Consider the following 25,425-nt stretch of genomic DNA (forward strand, 5'->3'; position numbering starts at 1 on the left):
GTAAAGACTGAGCTCTTCCAAATTGTAACTAGCCCCCAGATGCCCCTTGTGAAGGAACATAGGCAAACTGATCGAATTATCTAGGACAACAAGACTTAATAAAAGCCAAATCAAAAGATGTCTTTTTTGTCTCCTGCAAACAAACAATGGAGCAACCACTAGAGCGAATGGCATTATTGAGGTCTAGTTGTTTGCCATCAAAGTTGAGCCCACGGATGTTCCAACACAGAACATTCCAACTATGCAAAAGTGACATGTGGAACGGGGGGAATTAAGCAGCAGAAGACGCGGGTGCGCCCACACGCTCATCACGTGGTGTTGTACCTGCATTTGTGGTGGAAGCAACAACAGCTTTAGGGGCAGCAAGCAAAATGGCTTCAATCACTTCTTCAGCAGGGATAACACATCTGTTGATTGCAATATCTTGGAGGACACTGATCAGCGTAGGGAAAATCACCTCAGACTGTGCAGCAGGGGAAGGAAATGTGCCCTAGAGGCAATAATAAAGTTGTTATTTATATCTCCTTTTATCATCATAAATGTTTATTATTCATGCTAGAATTGTATTAACCGGAAACTTAGTACATGTGTGAATACATAGACAAACAGAGTGTCCCTAGTATGACTCTACTTGACTAGCTTGTTTATCAAAGATGGTTTTGTTTCCTAGCCATAGACATGTGTTTTCATTTGATGAACGGGATCACATCATTAGAGAATGATGTGATGGACAAGGCCCATCCGTTAGCTTAGCACTATGATCGTTTAGTTTATTGCTATTACTTTCTTCATGACTTATACATGTTCCTCTGACAATGAGATTATGCAACTCCCGAATACCGGAGGAACACTTAGTGTGCTATCAAACGTCACAACGTAACTGGGTGATTATAAAGATGCTCTACAGGTGTCTCCGATGGTGTTTGTTGAGTTGGCATAGATCGAGATTAGGATTTGTCACTCCGATTGTCGGAGAGGTATCTTTGGACCCTCTCGGTAATGCACATCACAATAAGCCTTGCAAGCAATGTGACTAATGAGTTAGTTGCGGGATGATGCATTACGGAACGAGTAAAGAGACATGCCGGTAAAGAGATTGAACTAGGTATGGTGATACCGACGATCGAATCTCGGGCAAGTAACATACCGATGACAAAGGGAACAACGTATGTTGTTATGCGGTTTGACCGATAAAGATCTTCGTAGAATATGTAGGAGCCAATATGAGCATCCATGTTCCGCTATTGGTTATTGACCGGAGTGGTGTCTCGGTCATGTCTACATAGTTCTCGAACCCGTAGGGTCCGCACGCTTAACGTTCGATGACGATTGGTATTATGAGTTTATGTGATTTGATGTACCGAAGGTTGTTCAGAGTCCCGGATGAGATCACGGACATGACGAGGAGTCTCGAAATGGTCGAGAGGTAAAAATCGATATATTGGAAGGCTATATTCGGACATCGGAAAGGTTCTGAGTGATTCGGGTATTTTTCGGAGTACCGGAGAATTACGGGAATTCGCCGGGGGAAGTAGTGGGCCTTAATGGGCCATACGGGGATGGAGAGAAGGGCCTCAAGGGGTGGCCGCGCGCCCCCCATGGGCTGGTCCGAATTGGACCTGGAGGGGGCGCCGCCCCCCTCCTTCCTTCTCCCCTCCTCCTCGTTCCCTTCCTTCTCCTAGTTGGAATAGGAAAGGGTGGGGGGGGGGGGGGCGAATCCTACTTGGACCGGAAGTCCAAGTAGGACTCCGCCCTTTGGCGTGCCCCCTTTGGGCAGGCCTCCTCTTCCCCCCTCCTTTATATACGTGGGAGGGGGGCACCCCAAAGACACACAAAAGTTTCTCTTAACCGTGTGCGGTGCCCCCCTCCACAGAAACACACATCGGTCATATCGTTGCAGTGCTTAGGCGAAGACCTGCGCCGGTAACTTCATCATCACCGTCATCACGCCGTCGTGCTGACGAAACTCTCTCTCGACCTCAGCTGGATCAAGAGTTCATGGGACGTCATCGAGTTGTATGTGTGCAGATCGCAGAGGTGCCGTGCATTCGGTGCTTGATCAGTTGGATCGCGAAGACGTTCGACTACATCAACCGCATTACTTAACGCTTCCGCTTTCCGTCTACGAGGGTACGTGGACACACTCTCCCCGCTCGTTGCTATGCTTCTCCTAGATAGATCTTGCGTGATCGTAGGAATTTTTTTGAAATACTATGTTCCCCAACAGTGGCATCCAAGCCAGGTCTATGCGTAGATGTTATATGCACGAGTAGAACACAAAGAGTTGTGGGCGATAATAGTCATACTACTTACCAGCATGTCATACTTTGATTCGGCGGTATTGTTGGATGAAGAGGCCCAGACCGACATTACATGACAGCGTTCATGAGACGGGTTCTACCGCCGTGCTTCGCACACAGGTGGCTAGTGGGTGTCTGTTTCTCCAGCTTTAGTTGAATCGAGTTTGACTACGCCCGGTCCTTGTTGAAGATTAAAACAACACACTTGACGAAAAATCGTTGTGGTTTTGATGCGTAGGTAAGAACGGTTCTTGCTAGAAGCCCGTAGCAGCCATGTAAAACTTGCAACAACAAAGTAGAGGACGTCTAACTTGTTTTTGGAGGGCATGTTGCGATGTGATATGGTCAAGACGTGATGAGATATAAATTGTTGTATGAGATGATCATGTTTTGTTAAAGTTATCGGCAACTGGCAGGAGCCTTATGGTTGTCTCTTTATTGCATAAGATGCAAGCTCCATATAATTGCTTTACTTTATAGCTATACGATAGCAATAGTTGGCGAGATGACCATGTGATGACACGTTGATAAAGATCAAGATGATGGAGATCATGGTGTTATGCTGGCGACGATGGAGATCATGACAGTACTTTGGAGATGGAGATCAAAGGCACAAGATGATAGTAGCAATGATGCGGACTAGGTCCGTGATCTTAGGATTATCCTCATTGCTGCACAGAAGAATTATGTCATTGATGCACCGCTAGGTGTTGGACCTATTGCAGGAGCAGATGCAGACGTTATGAACGTTTGGCAAGCTCGGTATGATAACTACTTGATAGTTTAGTGCGCCATGCTTTACGGCTTAGAACCAGGATTTCAAAAACGTTTTGAACACCACGGAGCATATAAGATGTTCCAGGAGCTGAAATTGGTATTTCAGACTCATGCCTGAGTCGAGAGGTATGAGACCTCTGACAAGTACTTTGCCTACAAGATGGAGGAGAATAGCTCAACCAGCGAGCATGTGCTTAGATTGTCTGAGTGCTACAATCGCTTGAATCAAATGGGAGTTAATCTTTCAGATAAAATAGTGATTGATAGAGTTCTCTAGTCACTATCACCAAGTTACTGGAACTTCGTGATGAACTATAATATGCAAGGGATGACGAAAACGATTCCCGAGCTCTTCGTGATGCTGAAATCGACGAAGGTAGAAATCAAGAAAAGCATCAAATGTTGATGGTTGACAAGACCACTAGTTTCAAGTAAAAGGGCAAGGGAAAGAAAGGGAACTTCAAGAAGAATGGCAAGCAAGTTGCCACTCCCATGAAGAAGCCCAAAGCTAGACCCAAGCCTGAAACTGAGTGCTTCTACTGCGAAGGAAATGATCACTGGAAGCGGAACTGCCCCAAATACTTGGCGGATAAGAAGGATGGCAAAGTGAACAAAAGTATATATGATATACATGTTATTGATGTGTACTTTACTAGTGTTCATAGTAGCCCCTGGGTATTTGATACTGGTTCAGTTGCTATGATTAGTAACTCGAAACAGGAGTTACAAATTGAACAAAGACTAGTTGAGGGCAAGGTGACGATGTGTGTTGGAAGTGATTCCAAGGTTGATAAGATCACCATCGCACATTCCCTTTACCTTCAGGATTAGTGTTAAACCTAAAATAAATGTTATTTGGTGTTTGCGTTGAGCATAATATGATTGGATCATGTTTATTGTAATACATTTATTCATTTAAGTAAAAGAATAATTGTTATTCCGTTTACATGAATAAAACCTTCTGTGGTCATACACCCAAGGTGAATGGTTTATTGAATCTCGATCATAGTGATACACATATTCATAATATTGATGCCAAAAGATGCAAAGTTGATAATGATAGTGCAACATATTTGTGGCACTGCCGTTTAGGTCATATTGGTGTAAAGCGCATGAAGAAACTCCATGCTGATGGGCTTTTGGAATCACTTGATGCTTGCGAACCATGCCTCATGGGCAAGATGACTAAGACTCCGCTCTCCGGAACAACGGAGCGAGCAACTGACTTATTGGAAATAATACACACTGATGTATGCGATCCGATGAGTGTTGAGGCTCGCGGCAGGTATCGTTATTTTTTGACCTTCACAGATGTTTTGAGCAGATATGGGTATATCTACTTGATGAAACATAAGTCTGAAACATTTGAAAAATTCAAAGAATTTTAGAGTGAAGTGGAAAATCATCGTAACAAGAAAAATAAAGTTTCTACCATCTGATCGCGGAGACGAATATTTGAGTTACGAGTTTGGTCTTCATTTTAAACAATGTGAAATAGTTTCGCAACTCACGCCACCTGGAACACCACAGCGTAATGGTGTGTACGAACATCGTAACCGTACTTTATTAGATATGGTGCGGTCTATGATGTCTCTTACCGATTTACCACTATTGTTTTGGGGTTATGCATCAGAGACAACTGCATTCACGTTAAATACGGCACCATCTAAATCCGTTCAGACGACACCGTATGAGCTGTGGTTTGGCATGAAACCTAAGTTGTCATTTCTTAAAGTTTGGGGTTGTGATGATTATGTGGAAAAGCTTCAGCCTGATAAGACTCGAACCCAAATCGGAGAAGTGTGTCTTCATAGGATACCCAAAAGAAACTGCTGGGTACACCTTCTATCACAGATCTGAAAGGCAAGATATTTGTTGCTAAGAATGGATCCTTTCTAGAGAAGGAGTTTCTCTCGAAAGAAGTGAGTGGGAGGAAAGTAGAACTTGATGAGGTAATTGTACCTTTTCTCGAGTTGGAAAGTAGTCATCACAAAAATCAGTTCCGGTGATGCCTACACCAATTAGTGAGGAAGCTAATGATGATGATCATGAAACTTCAGATCAAGTTACTACCGAACCTCGTAGGTCAAACAGAGTAAGGTCCACACCAGAGTGGTACGGTAATCCTGTTCTGGAAGTCATGTTAATAGACCATGATGAACCTACAAACTATGAGGAAGCGATGATGAGCCCAGATTCCAACAGATGGTTTGAGGCCATGAAATCAGAGATAGAATCCATGTATGAGAACAAAGTGTGGACTTTGGTGGACTTGCCCGATGATCGGCAAGCCATTGAGAATAAATGGATCTTCAAGAGGAAGACGGACGCTGATAGTAGTGTTACTATCTACAAAGCTCGACTTGTCGAAAAGGGTTTTTGACAAGTTCAAGATGTTGACTACGATGAAATTTTCTCACTCGTATCGATGCTTAAAGTCTGTCTGAATCATGTTAGCAATTGCCACATTTTATGAAATCTAACAAATGGATATCAAAACTGCATTCCTTAATGGATTTATTAAAGAAGAGTTGTATATGATACAACCAAAAGGTTTTGTCAATCCTAAAGGTGCTAACAAAATGTGCAAGCTCCAGCATCCATCTATGGACTGGTGCAAGCATCTCGGAGTTGGAATATACGCTTTGATAAGTTGATCAAAGCATATACTTTTATACAGACTTGCGGTGAAGCCTGTATTTACAAGAAATTGAGTGGGAGCACTACAGCCTTTCTGATAAGTATATGTGAATGCCATATTGTTGATCAAAAATGATGTAGAATTTTCTGGAAAGCATAAAGGAGTGTTTGAAAGGAGTTTTCCAAAGAAAGACCTCGGTGAAGCTGCTTACATATTGGGCATCAAGATATATAGAGATAGATAAAGATGCTTGATAAGATTTTTCAATGAGTACATACCTTAACAAGATTTTTGAAGTAGTTCAAAATGGAACAGTCAAAGAAGGAGTTCTTGCCTGTATTGCAAGGTGTAAAGTTGAGTAAGACTCAAAACACGACCACGACAGAAAATAGAAAGAGAATGAAAGTCATTCCCTATGCCTCAGCCATAGGTTCTGTAAAGTATGCTATGCTGTGTACCAAACCTAGTGTGTACCTTGCCATGAGTTTGACAAGGGGGTACGATATTGATCCATGAGTGGATCACTTGACAACGGTAAAAATTATCCTTAGAAGACTAAGGAGATATTTCTCGGTGATGGAGGTGATAAAAAGTTCGTCGTAAAGAGTTACGCGATGCAAGCTTTTACACCGATCCGGATGACTCTGAGTCTCAATCTGGATACATATTGAAAGTGGGAGCAATTAGGTAGAGTAGCTCCATGCAGAGCATTGTAGACATAGAAAAATTGCAAAATACATACGGCTCTGAATATGACAGACCCATTGACTAAGCTTCTCTCACAAGCAAAACATGATCACACCTTAGTACTCTTTGGGTGTTAATCACATGGCGATATGAACTAGATTATTGACTCTAGTAAACCCTTTGGGTATTGGTCACATGGCGATGTGAACTATAGAGTGTTAAATAACATGACGATGTGAACTATTGGTGTTAAATCACATGGCGATGTGAACTAGATTATTGAATCTAGTGCAAGTGGGAGACTGAAGGAAATGTGCCCTAGAGGTAATAATAAAGCTGTTATTTATATTTCCTTATATCATGATAAATGTTTATTATTCATGCTAGAATTGTATTAACCGAAAACTTAGTACATGTGTGAATACATAGACAAACAGAGTGTCCCTAGTATGCCTCTACTTGACTAGCTTGTTTATCAAAGATGGTTATGTTTCCTAGCCATAGACATGTGTTGTCATTTGATGAATGGGATCACATCATTAGAGAATGATGTGATGGACAAGACCCATCCGTTAGCTTATCACTATGATCGTTTAGTTTATTGCTATTGCTTTCTTTATGACTTATACATGTTCCTCTGGCTATGAGATTATGCAACTCCCGAATACCGGAGGAACACTTAGTGTGCTATCAAATGTCACAACGTAACTGGGAGATTATAAAGATGCTCTACAGGTGGCTCCGATGGTGTTTGTTGAGTTGGCATAGATCGAGATTAGGATTTGTCACTCCGATTGTCGGAGAGGTATGTTTGGGCCCTCTCGGTAATGCACATCACAATAAGCCTTGCAAGCAATGTGACTAATGAGTTAGTTGCGGGATGATGCATTATGGAACGAGTAAAGAGACTTGCCGGTAACGAGATTGAACTAGGTATGGTGATACCGACGATCGAATTCGGGCAAGTAACATACCGATGATAAAGGGAACAATGTATGTTGTTATGCGGTTTGACCGATAAAGATCTTCATAGAATATGTAGGAGCCAATATGAGCATCCAGGTTCCGCTATTGGTTATTGACCGGAGTGGTGTCTCGGTCATGTCAACATAGTTCTCGAACCCGTAGGGTCCGCACGCTTAACGTTCGATGACGATTGGTATTATGAGTTTATGTGATTTGATGTACCGAAGGTTGTTCGGAGTCCCGGATGAGATCACAGACATGACGAGGAGTCTTCAAATGGTCGAGAGGTAAAGATCGATATATTGGAAGGCTATATTCGGACATCGGAAAGGTTCTGAGTGATTCGGGTATTTTTCGGAGTACCGGAGAGTTACGGGAATTCGACGGGGGAAGTAGTGGGCCTTAATGGGCCATACGGGAAAGGAGAGAAGGGTCAAGGGGTGGCCGCACGCTGATGCATCTCCGTCGTATCTATAATTTTTGATTGTTCCATGCCAATATTATACAACTCATATACTTTTGGCAACTTTTTATACTCCCTCCATCCCCATATACAAGGCCACAAACTCAAATTACAGGTACCAAGGCAAAATTTAATGACTGCTTTGCAATCCCACTTTTCTTTTCGCTAACTGGGATCATTAATTCGCCCGCATGCATGCAAGGAAGAAATGAGAAGGAAGTAGCACAATGTCACTATAACTACATGCATGCAAGTATTAAATAAGTTGGTAGTACGAGGAAACATCATTAATTTTGCCTCGATTACAGTTAGTGGCCTTGTATAGATGCAAAATGTATTTTTCATAGTGGCCTTGTATAAGGGAATGGAGGGAGTACTATTTTTGGGACTAACATATTGATCCAGTGCCCAGTGCCAGTTCGTGTTTGTTACATGTTTTTCATTTCATAGAAAATCCATATCAAACGGAGTCCAAACAGGATAAAAAATGACGGAGATTTTTTTTTTTTGGAATAGATGTGATTTTTGGGAAGAAGAATCAACGCGAGACAATGCCCGAGGGGGCCACGAGGCAGGGGGAGCGCCCCAGGGGCTCAGGCGCGCCCTGGGCCCTCGTGGCTACTCCGTAAGGTGGTTGGTGCCCTTCTTTCGCCGCAAGAAAGCTAATATCCGGATAAAAATCATGTCCAAATTTCAACCCAATCGGAGTTACGGATCTCCGGGAATTTAAGAAACGGTGAAAGGGCAGAATCAGGGAGCGCAGAAACAGAGAGAGACAGAGAGACATATCCAATCCTAGAGGGGCTCTCACCCCTCCGCCGCCATGGAGGCCATGGACCAGAGGGGAAACCCTTCTCCCATCTAGGGAGAAGGTCAAGGAAGAAGAAGAAGAAGGGGGGTCCCTCTCCCCCTCTCTCCCGGTGGCGCCGGAACGCGGCCGGGGCCATCATCGTGTGATGGCGATCTACACCAACACCTCCGTTATCTTCACTAACATCTTCATCACCTTCCCCCATATATCTACAATGGTCCACTCTCCCGCAACCCGCTGTACCCTCTACTTGAACATGGTTCTTTATGCTTCATATTATTATCCAATGATGTGTTGCCATCCTATGATGTCTGAGTAGATTTTCGTTGTCTTATCGGTAATTGGTGAATTGCTATGATTGGTTTAATTTGCTTGTGGTTATGTTGCTGTCCTTTGGTGCCCATCATATGAGCGCGGACGTGGATCACACCATAGGGTTAGTTGTATGTTGATAGGACTATGTATTGGAGGGCAAGAGTGAGGGACTCCTGGACTAAGGGGTCCTCGGGCGTCCGGCCTGTTATCCATGGGCCGGACTGGTGGGCTGTGAAGACATGAAGGCCGAAGACTCTACCCGTGTCCAGATTGGACTCTCCTTGGCGTGGAAGGCAAGCTTGGTGATCAACTATGAAGATTTCTTCCTATGTAACCGACTCTATGTAACCCTAGATCCCTCCGGTGTCTATATAAACCGGAGGGCGTAGTCCGGATAGCGTATACTCATTATCATAGTCATACAGGCTAGACTTCTAGGGTTTAGCCATTACGATCTAGTGGTAGATCAACTCTTGTAACCCTCATATTCATCAAGATCAATCAAGAAGGAAGTAGGGTATTACCTCTATAGAGAGGGCCCGAACCTGGGTAAACATCGTGTCCCATGTCTCCTGTAACCATCGATCCTAGATGCACAGTTCGGGACCCCCTACCCGAGATCCGCCGGTTTTGACACCGACATTGGTGCTTTCATTGAGAGTTCCACTGTGACGTCGACGAAAGGTTCGATGGCTCGCCTTGTCCTTAAAGACAACATCACCTCCGGAGGAGTCCTCGCCCCAGGCCAAACCCTCCGGCTGGGCAGCTTTACTATGATCGCCCATTCGACCGTTGAGCCGACGATGACCTCTCGGGCCATCGAAAACCCCCTTCGCATCAACTCCGAACACTCCAAGCAGATGGATCCAGCAGAGTTTTCGTCCTTGAACGAACTCCTAGACTGCATCACCGCTTTGGGAATCGCCATAGATTACGATAGGATCGAGCTTAAAACCGATCAAGGAGAAATCAAAACTCCACCGGTCACCCACCAGATAGCGGTAGTCGAGGAGCAGGACGGCAAGTCTTCTTCTATATCGAAGACTGACTATGTTCGGATCGCCGATCAAGAGCCAGATACCTACCAGCAAAAGGATGTGACCAGCCCTCCAAACATAGAATCGGATGGCAGTCCTAAGCAATCAGAAGATATTCCGAAGCCCGGACTGTTGAGTCTAGAAGGCCTTAAGACTCTAGATAATCGGTCTGGTCAGGGTTCGGATTTAATTCCACCCACCCACCCGGACATAGACGCCCTCATGAGCATAAAACAGCAGTCTCAGGAAACGGTTCACCACTTTTGGGCCAGATTCCTCCTTGTCAAAGAGAAGATAAAAGATTGCTGCGATGAGGACGCGATATTAGCGTTCCGCAACAATTGCGCGGATGAAGGAATCCTCAACGCCATCAATCGTCGCCGCATACTGAATTTCGCTGACTTAGCAACTATCGTACAGAAGTACACCGCGATGGAAAGCGCCTGGAAAACAAAGGCAGCTTATTGGGAACCGTCGGTCCCAACTCAACTCCTCCTACAGGCGAAGAGGGCGCTCCCCCGCGGCACGCCCAGTCCAACAGTCAAGAAACATAAACCCATTACGCGGCACGACACCGTTCTGGAGGGATGGCTCGATGGCCCATGCAAAATACACACGACGCCAGATACTGTGGCAACCCACAGCCTTAGAGCTTGTTGGATACTCCGGCAGGTAGCCAAGAGTGGCGAGGACATCCTCATCAAGGACGCCCCAGAACAGCACCCTCCAGAAAATGACGACACAAGAGTATTGACGGTCTTCGAGACATTCGCTTCAAACAACAAGCGCAAAAGAGCACTTCGTGACCTCGCCGAAGTCTACCAAATCGCTGCAATAAACCCTTGGAACGACACGGCTATAACATTTAATGCCGGTGACGAACCGAGGAACAGTACAGTCCGAGTGCCAGCCGCATTAGTCCTCAGTCCCATTGTGGACGGGTTTCGACTTACTAAGGTCCTCATGGACGGCGGCAGCGGACTAAACCTCATTTATGAGGACACACTCCACAAAATGGAAATAGACAGGAGCCGCATCAAGCAAAGTAGCACAACCTTCCGAGAAATCATTCTCAGTCGGGAGGTGCGGTGTGCAGGCAAAATCACACTCGACGTGGTATTCGGCACGCCGGAGAACTATCGGTCCGAAGAAATCACTTTCCAAGTGGCCCCTTTCAGGAGCGGATACCACGCCCTATTGGGACGGGATGCTTTTACACGCTTCCAAGCTATACCTCATTACGGGTATATGAAGCTCAAAATGCCCGGACCAAATGGTATAATCACTCTCGTCAGTGATCCGGACATAGCACTCCGCGCTGAAAACAAAACCGCATCCCTGGCCCTTGAGGCACTATCCGAAGCCCTTGCGGCCGAAGAACTAACCGCACTACGCTCCACGGTGGACAGGGACGATGTGATCCTTGACAAATGCCCCAAATCCACCTCCTTCAAACCAGCAGAAGAAATAGTCAAATTCCAGGTCCACCCAACGGACCCCAAGAAGACAGCATCTATCGGAGCACAACTGAACCCAACAGTTGACGCTGCACTATGAGAATTCCTGCGCGAAAACTGGGACATATTTTCCTAGCACCCTTCAGATATGCCAGGGACCCCATGCAAGCTGGCCGAACATAGTCTCAATATACTAAAGGGATTTAAACCGGTCAAGCAAACACTGCGGCGCTTTTCTGAACCCAAGCGACAAGCCATGGGGGAGGAGCTGGCCAAGCTTATCGAGGCCGGATTCATTAGAGAAATCAAACATCCGGAATGGCTGGCAAACCTAGTGATGGTACCAAAGAAGGACAAATCCTGGCGCCTATGTGTCGATTTCAAAGATCTCAACAAGGCTTGCCCTAAGGATCCCTTCCCCCTCCCCCGCATTGATCAAATCATTGACGCCACCGCAGGACACGACTCACTGTGTTTCCTTGATGCATATTCCGGATACCATCAAATCAAAATGAAGGAGTCCGATCAGGCTGCAACAACATTTATCACCCCATATGGGCCATTCTGCTTCAACACCATGCCCTTCGGGCTCAAGAACACCGGCGCCACATACCAACGCATGATTCAAACATGCCTAGAGAAGCAGATCGGCAAGACGGTAGAAGCTTACGTCGATGACGTCGTCATCAAAACTAGGCACGTTGAAACACTAATAGACGACTTACGTCTTACATTCGACAATCTCCGTGCGTATGACATTAAGCTCAACCCGGAAAAATGTGTCTTCGGCGTCCCAGCCGGAAAATTGCTGGGCTTCATCGTTTCCAACAGAGGAATAGAAGCAAACCCAGCTAAAATCCGAGCTCTGTCACAGTTGGCTACGCCAACAGACCTCAAGCAAGTCCAAAAACTAGCTGGTTGCGTGGCAGCATTAAGTCGCTTTATCTCCAGATTAGGAGAAAAGGCATTACGACTCTATCGCCTCTTACGGCGCACCGATAACTTTGAATGGACAGACGTGGCGACTGCCGGATTGGAGGAAATAAAGGCTCTCCTAGCAAGCAACCCAATCCTGGCCGCACCAAACGCTGGCAAACCCATGTTGCTATACATATCGGCAATACATCAGGTGGTGAGCGCCGTGCTCGTCGTTGAACGAGAACAGGACGGACACAAATTCCCACTTCAAAAACCAGTATACTACGTATCTACTGTCCTCACACCATGCAAATCCCGGTACCCCCATTACCAAAAGATAGCATACGCGGTCTTCATGGCATCCCGAAAGCTACGACACTACTTCCAGGAGTGTTCAATCACGGTGGCTTCCGAAGTCCCACTCAATGACATAATAAACAACCGCGATGCCACGGGACGGATCGCCAAATGGGCCATAGAGCTACTCCCATTTGACATAACATACAAGCCACGTTGAGCCATCAAATCCCAAGTGCTGGCTGACTTCGTCGCCGAATGGACATAGGCCAAACTCCCCAAAGAGTACGACGCATACTCCAATTGGGTTATGTATTTTGACGGATCCAAAATGTTGGCGGAGCTGGGAGCGGGCCTCATGTTAACATCCCCCATTGGACATGTCGTCCAGTATGTGCTCCAAATATTATACACAGACTCCAACAACGCAGCCGAATACGAGGCCTTATTGCATGGTCTTCGGATGGCCGTATCCATGGGCATACAACGCCTGGAGGTGCGCGGGGACTCAAACCTCGCAATATCTCAAATAAACGGAGACTTCGATGCTAAAGATCCAAAGATGGCAGCTTACCGTAATGTCGTCCTAAAAATGTCGGCTCGGTTCGAGGGGCTTGAATTTCATCACGTCGCTCGAGAAAGTAACCAGGCGGCGGACGTCCTTGCTCGCATTGGCACTAAGCGCGACCCCATCCCACCTAACATGTTCCTGGAAAGGCTTTTCAAGCCATCCATGGTGTGGCAAGGGGAGGGCGGCAACAACAGTCCAGATCCGAACACAACCCCAGACTCTGAACACACCGATATCATCGGGGGCTCAGCCACCGAAATTACACCGCCAGCCCATCTCATTATGGCAGTCATTGCCGCATGGACCGAACCCTTCTTGGCCTACATTAATAGGAAGGAGCTTCCCGAAGACCAGAATGAGGCCCGCCGCATTGCCCGGTGCTCGAAGGCCTACAAGGTCCACGACGGAGAGCTCTACAAGAAAAGTACTACCGGAGTACTTCAAAGATGTATCTCCGAGGAGGAGGGGCGGTGGCTTTTGGCAGAAATTCATGCTGGTCTAGGCGGACACCACGCCGTAGCCCGGGCCCTTGTTAGCAAGGCCTTCCGTACAGGGTTTTATTGGCCGACGGCCCGAGCAGACGTGCAAGACCTTGTCCAACGCTGCGTCGGGTGCCAACTCTTCGCCAACCAAAGCCACATGCCCCCAACTGCCTTACAGACTATCCCCATCACTTGGCCTTTCACGGTCTGGGTACTGGATATGGTTGGACCCCTTAAAGGGGGAAGCCATAAGAAAAAATATCTGCTGGTTATGGTGGACAAATTCACTAAGTGGATAGAGGCTAAACCAGTCAAAACGGCTGAGTCCGGCCCGGTGATAGACTTCATATCCGGTGTTGTGCACCGTTATGGTGTCCCACACAGCATCATCACCGACAACGGCTCTAATTTCACAGTCGACGAGGTAAAAACCTGGTGTACTAATCTGGGCATTAAACTCGATTACGCCTCCGTCTACCACCCGCAAACCAACAGTCAAGTCGAATGAGCCAATGGTCTTATTATGAGCGGCATCAAGCCCAGACTAGTGCGGTCTTTGAAAGAATCAGACAAGCACTGGGTTGAGGAGCTCGACTCTGTACTCTGGGGGCTGCGGACCACGCCCAACCGTACTACCGGATACACACCTTTCTTCATGGTGTATGGCGCAGAGGCCGTGTTGCCCTGCGATATTATTCACGACTCACCTCGAGTGTGTATGTACGAAGAAAGAGAAGCCGAGCTTGATCGGCAGGACAGCCTAGATGCCCTGGAGGAGGAGCGCGATGTCGCAAAAGCCCGTTCAGCATTTACCAACAGCAGGCTCGAAGATATCAAAGCAGAGAAGTACGGGCCAAGACTTACAACATTGGTGAACTCGTTCTACGCCCGCCGGATAAGAAAAAGGACAAACTCAAGCCCAAATGGGAGGGTCCCTTCATAATTGACGAAGTTCTCACCAGAGGAGCGTACCGTCTTCGTGATTGTAACATCCCAAAATTCTAAATTTTGGAATGTTATAATAAACATATAGATTGGATTGATTGATTGACTGAAAGTGAGTGGAATTCGAAATGTTTTGAAAGTTAAATGAGAGGGAATAAAAGGACTTTCCCAAACTTTCATCTTGCTTTTATGATCTCCATGAAATCAAATTCTTTTCACCACAAAACCCTGGAGAGAAGATGACATGACTTCTTCCATTTATTTAAATGACAAGGGGTGTTGAAAAATATTTGAATTTCATTTGAAAATATTTTCCAATTCTGAAACTTTATGCAACTCAATGATTTTCACGAGAGAAGATAAAATGACTTCTTCAAAACATATGAAATAGGAGTTGGGAGTTTCAAAGGATTAAATTCAAAGTCCCATTGAAATTATTTTTCCAATATTGGACTTATTTGAGTTTTATTCAAATTATTTTTCTCCAAAATAAAAATATACAGAAATTAGGGTAAAATGATTCCCTACATCAGAAAATTGGAGAAAAATAAATTTGAAATCATTTTGGTATTTTTAAAATGATTTTTATTGGATTTTGATAAGGCAGTAGCACTTTTTGCTTTATTCAAATTTGTGAGGATTTTATTTGACTTTACAAAAATGTCCATGTTATAGGAAATCTTTTTCTGAAAATTTTGATATATTATATACCTATATAATAATTTACTTTTATTTGTTTTATTTTGTTTGTCGGAGTTTAAAAAAAAAACCCTCCGCCGAACTGGGCCGGCCCAGCACCCAGCCAGGCCACGGCCCAGCCCGACGCCCGCGCGTCCCCGACCTCCAGGCGGGAGTCCGCCGCCGCCACGGCTCGCCGGAGCCGTCTCCCCGCCGGACTCCTCCTGCCCCCTCCCGCACGCCACCGCGCCGCTCCTCTCCCCCCCTTAAATAGCGCCGCCCCGGGCCCCCTCTCTCTCTCTCTCTGCCCGCCGCCGCCTCTCCCGCATCTCACCGCCGCCATACGCCGTAGCCGCCGCCCTCGTCGCCGTCGACCGCCGCCGACGCCACCATCGGCTCCGCCGCACTACACCGCCCCTCCCAGACCTCTCCGCTGTCCTCCTCGACGACCGGAGCCACCTCGCCGCCCTCGCCGGAGCCCCGCGCCATCTCGCCGGAACCGCCGCCGCCGCCGGACCGCCGCGAACCGGCATAAACCGCCGCCCGGTTTTCTCGGTTTTTCTAAAAAAAAACCCTGGACTAGATCTGTTTTTTTAGGTTTTTCTAAACTGTGAACGTTCTCTGTTTAGAACTAGTTAGCGAGCGTTCGCTATTTAGACTTTTCTTTTTATTTTAGTTTTCTGCCAGGGACCCGTTTGTGATGATTTTTATTTACAGATTAGTCCCTGATTTTCAAACGTCTATAACTTTTTACTCGTTTGTCCAAATCCAAGGAAACCAACGCCCACGTCTTCGTTATGATCTCCTCTATCCAGTAAAACAACTTAAACATGTTTTTGAAAATTTAAAATTTGTTTTCAAACAGATTTGAATTTGAATCTTCTTTTGATCATAACTTGAGTTCCGTAGCTCCGTTTGAGTTGATTCTTTTTGCAAATCGAAGCTCTTGACCTAAACTTTCTGATAAGGCCAAATTCACATAATTTTGGTACTGTTAGAAATTGTTTTATGTTTTAAGAGTTATTTGCTTTGTTTTGATGTTTTCCGAACTGTCTTCTTCGTTCTTCCCGATCTTTTGAGTGATTGCTTATGTGTGGTTACTATTGCTTGCTCTCGATAGATTGACCGGAGTGTGACGAGTAGATCTATCAAGAGTTTGAGTGCGAATCATCTTCATCAACATTGCAGGCAAGTAACACTTTGATCATATCCCAGTTCATACCCAGTTTTATTGCATTAGATCTATTTCCTCAAACACATTGCATGGTTAGGATCTAATTAAACTGTGGGTATTGGGAAGTAGTTGAGGTAGTACCTATTGCCCTGTTTTCTTATCAAACCCTTGGGAGTTACTTCTACGTTGCTTTTATTATTGCCATGCTATGCTCGTAGACGTGGATTGGGTTTGAGAGATATTCATGACAGATGTGAGTGTTTGATAATGGTTCAACTTAAGGTGGCAACTAAAACTCACATCTGGGTGGATTGAGACACCTGGAGAACCCAGTGTTGTCTGTATGTATAAGGTCCGCCACCCAGGCTCAAAGGGATCATAAGATTATTCATGCTAGAAACTTCCGTGTGCAGCCGCAAGCTATTATGGGCTCTAGCATAGCTGAGTAGGTTACAGGATCTCTTGAAGAGGTGGACTAGCAGATGTAGGGGAAAGTAGGTGTACCGGTCCATCCAGAGTAGAGAGTGACTGTTTCTGAAAGACTGTGTCTCGGTCATCCGTTTCTCAAACATCATGCAGTGCGAGAATCAAGCGGAGGCGATCGAGTCTTGTGGGGAAAAGTGCACAAACCTCTGCAGAGTGTACAAACTGATCATGATTAGCCGTGTCCCCGGTTATGGACAACTTGAGTATCTAGTACCTGGATTATCATTTGAATCTCATCACCGTGATACTTATAATTAATCTTGTTGGGTTAATGATGATACTTAATTGGGATTGAGATGCTGTCAACCATCTCAATGTTTCACAACCACCATGATAGTTAAATAAAATTTATTCCTTTGCAGTAGGGAAAAACTGGCTTTTCGCAAAAACATTATAACCATAGAGCTTTTCCACCAGCCATATATGCATGTAGTGATAGCCTTTGTTCATCATTTCTCTATGGTGTGAATTTGCCAGTACATTCAATGTACTGACCCGTTTTTGGGCTGCAACGTTTCATGTTGCAGGATATCTTACGACGAGTAAGTGATACGTTAGGGTTACGATTTCTACACTCAACTTTGCCGTTGGTGTTGATGGGAATCCACAACCTTGTAACTTCCGCTATTTGGATTGAGGTAATAGTATTTACGTTATTTTATACATGTGATTTACCTCTGTTATAAATCCTCGAGTACTGTGTGTGTCAGCATACCGATCCAGGGAAGACACTTAAGCACAGAGACTTGATCCATTCGGGTCGGGTCGCTACAGTGATGCATCAGATAATCACCTCGAGCCGAACCCCTGGAATGCGGCCAGACTCCGAAGATTCTATGCCTAGCACCGAAATCCTTGTTCTTCTCCTTCTCCCCTGTAGCCATTATTTTTTTCTCTCTTTTCCGATTACTTTTCCCTTTCTCGCTTTAAAGCTTTGGTACGGCTAGACCGAGCACCCCTGACACATACATCTTTAAAATATGTATGTCCATTATACCTGGGGGCTTCTGGGACAGAAGCTTTTTATTATTATTCCTCGAGCATCAAGCTCTTCACATATGAGTTCTTCCATATGTACCTTTTCTTCGCCATTATATGCATCGATATGACTTAAGTTTTGGCCAAGCTGGGTTGTCTGGCTCCTGTGCTTATGCCCTACGTTCCCGTTAGTTCGGCTAAGGCATAAAGGGAGCACCTCTGCGATTGTTACTGCCGGGTCATCCGGATGTGTACCTCAGACTAGGTGAAGCCGAAAGCTAGCGTTCTTAAGGGAATATTCGGTCGGTGAACTAAAGACGTTTTTGCATTTACTCCATTGCGAACCCCCAGAAGTTACATACACTGTGATTTTTCCATCACAATTCGGACATGTACATTAATACATGCACACCCAGGGAAAGGAACCCTTAACGGAACTATTCTCTCTGGAAGATGTTTCTTACGATCTCAATGTAATATAACATAACTAGCAGGATACAACTTGTCTGTTCAAGCAACTATGACCCCTACGCCTAGTTTTCCAGGCATGCCCCGGTCTATTCGGCCGCGAGGGTATTCGGAAACACTCCGCACCCTCGGGTCCGGAGGTTGAAGCGAAAAGGCCTGCCATGACAAATGATATACAATTCAGCTAGAACTACACATGGTAAGGAAAGTACATAGTCACTTGGACTCAAACACTTCCTCCTCTATACCGTCCAACAGGCGGTCTAACTTACAATCCTGTTGGGAATATTTGGCGGCCACCTCTACTTGGTCATATACTAAACTAACGGGGATTTCTTCCCCATTTGACCCTAGCGGTCCGACCCGGGCCATGTGATTAGGATCCATCTTGGTATATCGTGTTTTCACCATGGCCCAGGCCTCTCACGCACCTTCTCGGCAGGCCGATATCTTCCATAGTTGGATACGCCTCCACGCTCCCTTGAACAGCTGTAAAAGCTCCTCCATACTTCCTAGAGGGGAGGCGGATGGACCATAGGGCCTTGGCAACACTCCGCATTGCCAGCCGAGCCTGCTCGTGAACTTGCGACAGCCTTTGCAGCAGGTCACTTGATGATTCGGACACCTTCTCGTCGAGACGACCCGTCAATATACCCGCAATCATAATTATATCAGTTCCATTTATCTCCGAACTACTTTCAAAATAGTTCAGACACATACTGAATATACCACCCCGCAACGTCCTGTTCTCCTTCACGGAGTCGGCTAGCTGGGCTCGCACATCTTTCAATTCTTCACCCAATGCGGTGTTGGAATCCTGTAGCTTGTTTTTCTCGTCCCTTACTCGGGTCAACACATGCTCGCCTGTGGCGTGTAGCCTTTTTGCCTCTCTTTCCCCTTCTTGGGCGATCTTCAACTTCTCTTCAAGTTGATCGGGCGATCCTATTATGCAATCAGCAACAATATTAGTACAGTTGGTATACAATTATCGTTCCTCGATGGAGGGGACTGTTACCAGAACACACCTTCTTGAAGTTTTTGTTGGGGAACGTAGTAATTTCAAAAATTTCCTACGCACACGCAAGATCATGGTGATGCATAGCAACGAGAGGGGAGAGTGTTGTCTACGTACCCTCGTAGACCGAAAGCGTTAGCACAACGCGGTTGATGTAGTCGTACGTCTTCACGATCCGACCGATCAAGTACCGAACGTAGGGCACCTCCGAGTTCAGCACACGTTCAGCTCGATGACGTCCCTCGAACTCCGATCCAGCCGAGTGGGAGACTGAAGGAAATATGCCCTAGAGGCAATAATAAAGTATTATTTATTTCCTTATATCATGATAAATGTTTATTATTCATGCTAGAATTGTATTAACCGGAAACATAATACATGTGTGAATACATAGACAAACAGAGTGTCACTAGTATGCCTCTACTTGACTAGCTCGTTAATCAAAGATGGTTGTGTTTCCTGGCCATAGACATGAGTTGTCATTTGATTAACGGGATCACATCATTAGGAGAATGACGTGATTGACTTGACCCATTCCGTTAGCTTAGCACCCGATCGTTTAGTATGTTGCTATTGCTTTCTTCATGACTTATACATGTTCCTTTGACTATGAGATTATGCAACTCCCGATTACCGGAGGAACACATTGGGTGCTACCAAACGTCACAATGTAACTGGGTGATTATAAAGGGCTCTACAGGTGTCTCCAAAGGTACTTGTTGGGTTGGCGTATTTCGGGATTAGGATTTGTCACTCCGATTGTCGGAGAGGTATCTCTGGGCCCACTCGGTAATGCACATCACTATAAGCCTTGCAAGCATTGTGACTAATGAGTTAGTTGCAGGATGATGTATTACGGAACGAGTAAAGAGACTTGCCAGTAACAAGATTGAACTAGGTATCGAGATATCGACGATCGAATCTCGGGCAAGTAACATACCGATGACAAAGGGAACAACGTATGTTGTTATGCGGTCTAACCGGTAAAGATCTTCGCAGAATATGTGGGGGCCAATATGGGCATCCAGGTCCCGCTATTGGTTATTGACCGGAGAGGTGTCTCGGTCATGTCTACATAGTTCTTGAACCCGTAGGGTCCGCACGCTTAAAGTTACGATGACAGTTATATTATGAGTTTATATGTTTTGATGTACCAAAGGTTGTTCGGAGTCCCGGATGTGATCACGGACATGACGAGGAGTCTCGAAATGGTCGAGACATAAAGATTGATATATTGGACGACTATATTCGGACACCGGAAGTGTTCCGGAGAAGTTTCGGATTAAACCGGAGTGCCGGAGGGTTACCGGAACCCCCTGGGGAAGTATTGGGCCTTAGTGGGCCTTGAGGGGAGAGAGAGGGCAGCAGCCAGGAGGTGGCGCGCCCCCTCCTAGGAGGAGTCCTAGTTGGACTAGGAGAGGGGGCGCAACCCCCTTTCCCTCTCCCTCTCCCTCTCTTTCCTTCCCCCCCTCTCTTCCTAGTTCGACTAGGAAAGGGGAGTCCTACTCCTACTAGGAGGAGGACTCCCCCCCTCTCCTTGGCGCGCCCAAAGGCAGTCGGCCTCCCCCTTGCTCCTTTATATACGGGGGCAGGGGGGCACCTCTAGACACACTTCATATACGATATTTTAGCCGTGTGCGGTGCCCCCCTCCACCATATTACACCTCGATAATACCGTTGCGGAGCTTAGGCGAAGCCCTGCGTCGGTGGAACATCATCATCGTCACCACGCCGTCGTGCTGACGAAACCCTCCCTCAACACTCGGCTGGATCGGAGTTCGAGGGACGTCATCGACCTGAACGTGTGTAGAACTTGGATGTGCCGTACGTTCGGTACTTGATCGGTCGGACCGTGAATACGTACGACTACATCAACTGCGTTGTGATAACGCTTCCGCTGTCGGTCTACGAGGGTACGTGGACAACACTCTCCCCTCTCGTTGCTATGCATCACCATGATCTTGCATGTGCGTAGGAATTTTTTTGAAATTACTATGTTCCGAAACAATTTCTATGTCTACAATGCTCTGCACGGAGCTATTCCAGCTAATTGCTCCCACTTTCAATATGTATCCAGATTGAGACTTAGAGTCATCTGGATCAGTGTCAAAATTTGCATCGACGTAACCCTTTACGATGAACCCTTTTTGTCACCTCCATAATTGAGAACATATCCTTATTCCACTAAGGATAATTTTGACCGCTGTCTAGTGATCTACTCCTAGATCACTATTGTACTCCCTTGCCAAAATCAGTGTAGGGTATACAATAGATCTGGTACACAACATGGCATACTTTATAGAACCTATGGCCAAGGCATAGGGAATGACTTTCATTCTCTTTCTATCTTCTGCCGTGGTCGGGCTTTGAGTCTTACTCAATTTCACACCTTGTAACACAGTCAACAACTCTTTCTTTGACTGTTCCATTTTGAACTACTTCAAAATCTTGTCAAGGTATGTACTCATTGAAACACTTATCAAGTGTCTTAATCTATCTCTATAGATCTTGATGCTCAATATGTAAGCAGCTTCACCGAGGTCTTTCTTTAAAAAACTCCTTTCAAACACTCCTTTATGCTTTGCAGAATAATTCTACATTATTTCCGATCAACAATATGTCATTCACATATACTTATCAGAAATGTTGTAGTGCTCCCACTCACTTTCTTGTAAATATAGGCTTCACCGCAAGTCTGTATAAAACTATATCCTTTGATCAACTTATCAAAGCGTATATTCCAACTCCGAGATGCTTGCACCAGTCCATAGATGGATCGCTGGAGCTTGCATATTTTGTTAGCACCTTTAGGATTGACAAAACCTTCTGGTTGCATCATATACAACTCTTCTTTAATAAATCCATTAAGGAATGCAGTTTTGTTTATCCATTTGCCAGATTTCATAAAATGCGGCAATTGCTAACATGATTCGGACAGACTTAAGCATAGATACGAGTGAGAAACTCTCATCGTAGTCAACACCTTGAACTTGTCGAAAACCTTTTTGCGACAATTCTAGCTTTGTAGATAGTAACACTACTATCAGCGTCCGTCTTCCTCTTGAAGATCCATTTATTTTCTATGGCTTGCCGATCATCGGGCAAGTCAACCAAAGTCCACACTTTGTTCTCATACATGGATCCCATCTCAGATTTCATGGCCTCAAGCCATTTTGCGGAATCTGGGCTCACCATCGCTTCCCCATAGTTCGTAGGTTCGTCATGGTCAAGTAACATGACCTCCAGAACAGGATTACCGTACCACTCTGGTGCGGATCTCACTCTGGTTGACCTACGAGGTTCGGTAGTAACTTGATTCGAAGCTTCATGATCATCATCATTAACTTCCTCACTAATTGGTGTAAGCATCACTGGAACTGATTTCAGTGATGAACTACTTTCCAATTCGGGAGAAGGTACATTTACCTCATCAAGTTCTACTTTCCTCCCACTCACTTCTTTCGAGAGAAACTCCTTCTCTAGAAAGGATCCATTCTTAGCAATGAATATCTTGCCTTCGGATCTGTGATAGAAGGTGTACCCAACAGTCTCCTTTGGGTATCCTATGAAGACACATTTCTCCAATTTGGGTTCGAGCTTATCAGGTTGAAGCTTTTTCACATAAGCATCACAACCCCAAACTTTAAGAAACGACAACTTTGGTTTCTTGCCAAACCACAGTTCATATTGTGTCGTCTCAACGGACTTAGACGGTGCCCTTTTTAACGTGGATGCAGCTGTCTTTAATGCATAACCCCAAAACGATAGTGGTAAATCGGTAAGAGACATCATAGATTGCACCATATCTAATAAAGTACGGTTACGATGTTCGGACACACCATCACACTGTGGTGTTCCAGGTGGCGTGAGCAGTGAAACTATGTCACATTGTTTTAACTGAAGACCAAACTCGTAACTCAAATACTCTTCTCCACGATCAGATCATAGAAACTTTATTTTCTTGTTACGATGATTTTCCACTTCACTCTGAAATTATATGAACTTTTCAAATGTTTCAGACTTCTGTTTCATTAAGTAGATATACTCATATCTGCTCAAATCATCTGTGAAGGTCAGAAAATAATGATACCCGCTACGAGCCTCAATATTAATCGGACCACATACATCAGTATGTATGATTTCCAACAAATCTGTTGCTTGCTCCATTGTTCCGGAGAACAGCGTTTTAGTCATCTTGCCCAAGAGGCATGGTTCGCAAGCATCAAGTGATTCCAAAAACCCATCAGCATGGAGTTTCTTCATGCGCTTTACACCAATATGACCTAAACGGCAGTGCCACAAATAAGTTGCACTATCATTATTAACTTTGCATCTTTTGGCTTCAATATTATGAATATGTGTATCACTACGATCGAGATCCAACAAACCATTTTCATTGGGTGTATGACCATAGAAGGTTTTATTCATGTAAATAGAACAACAATTATTCTCTAACTTAAATGAATAACCGTATTGCAATAAACATGATCAAATCATATTGATGCTCAACGCAAACACCAAATAACACTTATTTAGGTTCAACACTAATCCCGAAAGTGTAGGGAGCGTGCGATGATGATCATATCAATCTTGGAACCACTTCCAACACACATCGTCACTTCACCCTTAACTAGTCTCTGTTCATTCCGCAACTCCTGTTTCGAGTTACTACTCTTAGTAACTGAACCAGTATCAAATACCGAGGGGTTGCTACGAACACTAGTAAAATACACATCAATAATCTGTATATCAAATATACCTTTGTTCACTTTGCCATCCTTATCCGCCAAATACTTGGGGCAGTTCCGCTTCCAGTGACCAGTCCCTTTGCAGTAGAAGCACTTAGTCTCAGGCTTAGGACCAGACTTGGGCTTCTTCACTTGAGCAGCAACTTGCTTGCCGTTCTTCTTGAAGTTCCCCTTCTTCCCTTTGCCGTTTTTCTTGAAACTAGTGGTCTCGTCAACCATCAACACTTGATGTTTTTCTTGATTTCTACCTTCGTTGATTTCAGCATCACGAAGAGCTTGGGAATTGTTTCCGTTATCCCTTGCATATTATAGTTCATCACGAAGTTCTACTAACTTGGTGATGGTGACTAGAGAATTCTGCCAATCACTATCTTATCTGGAAGATTAACTCCCACTTGATTCAAGCGATTGTAGTACCCAGACAATCTGAGCACATGCTTACTTCATATCTCTCAACTCGGGTATTTGCTTGAAATATTAACTTCAACTCCTGGAACATCTCATATGGTCCATGACGTTCAAAACGTCTTTGAAGTCCCGATTCTAAGATGTTAAGCATGGTGCACTAAACTATCAAGTAGTCATCATATTGAGCTAGCCAAATGTTCATAACGTCTGCATCTGCTCCTGCAATAGGTCTGTCACCTAGCGGTGCATCAAGGACATAATTCTTCTATGCAGCAATGAGGATAATCCTCAGGTCACGGATCCAATCCGCATCTTTGCTACTAACATCTTTCAACATAATTTTTCTCTAGGAACATATCAAAAATAAACACAGGGAAGCAACAACGCGAGCTATTGATCTACAACATAATTTGCAAAATACTATCAGGACTAAGTTCATGATAAATTTAAGTTCAATTAATCATATTACTTAAGAACTCCCACTTAGATAGACATCCCTCTAATCCTCTAAGTGATCACGTGATCCATATCAACTAAACCATGTCCGATCATCACGTGGGATGGAGTAGTTTCAACGGTGAACATCATTATGTTGATCATATCCACTATATGATTCACGCTCGACCTTTCGGTCTCCGTGTTCCGAGGCCATATCTGTTATATGCTAGGCTCGTCAAGCTTAACCTGAGTATTCCGCGTGTGCAACTGTTTTGCACTCGTTGTATTTGAACGTAGAGCCTATCACACCCGATCATCACGTGGTGTCTCAGCACGAAGAACTTTCGCAACGGTGCATACTCAGG

This window comes from Aegilops tauschii, chromosome 2 (assembly GCF_002575655.3).
Source record: "Aegilops tauschii subsp. strangulata cultivar AL8/78 chromosome 2, Aet v6.0, whole genome shotgun sequence".
Lineage (NCBI taxonomy): Eukaryota > Viridiplantae > Streptophyta > Magnoliopsida > Poales > Poaceae > Aegilops > Aegilops tauschii.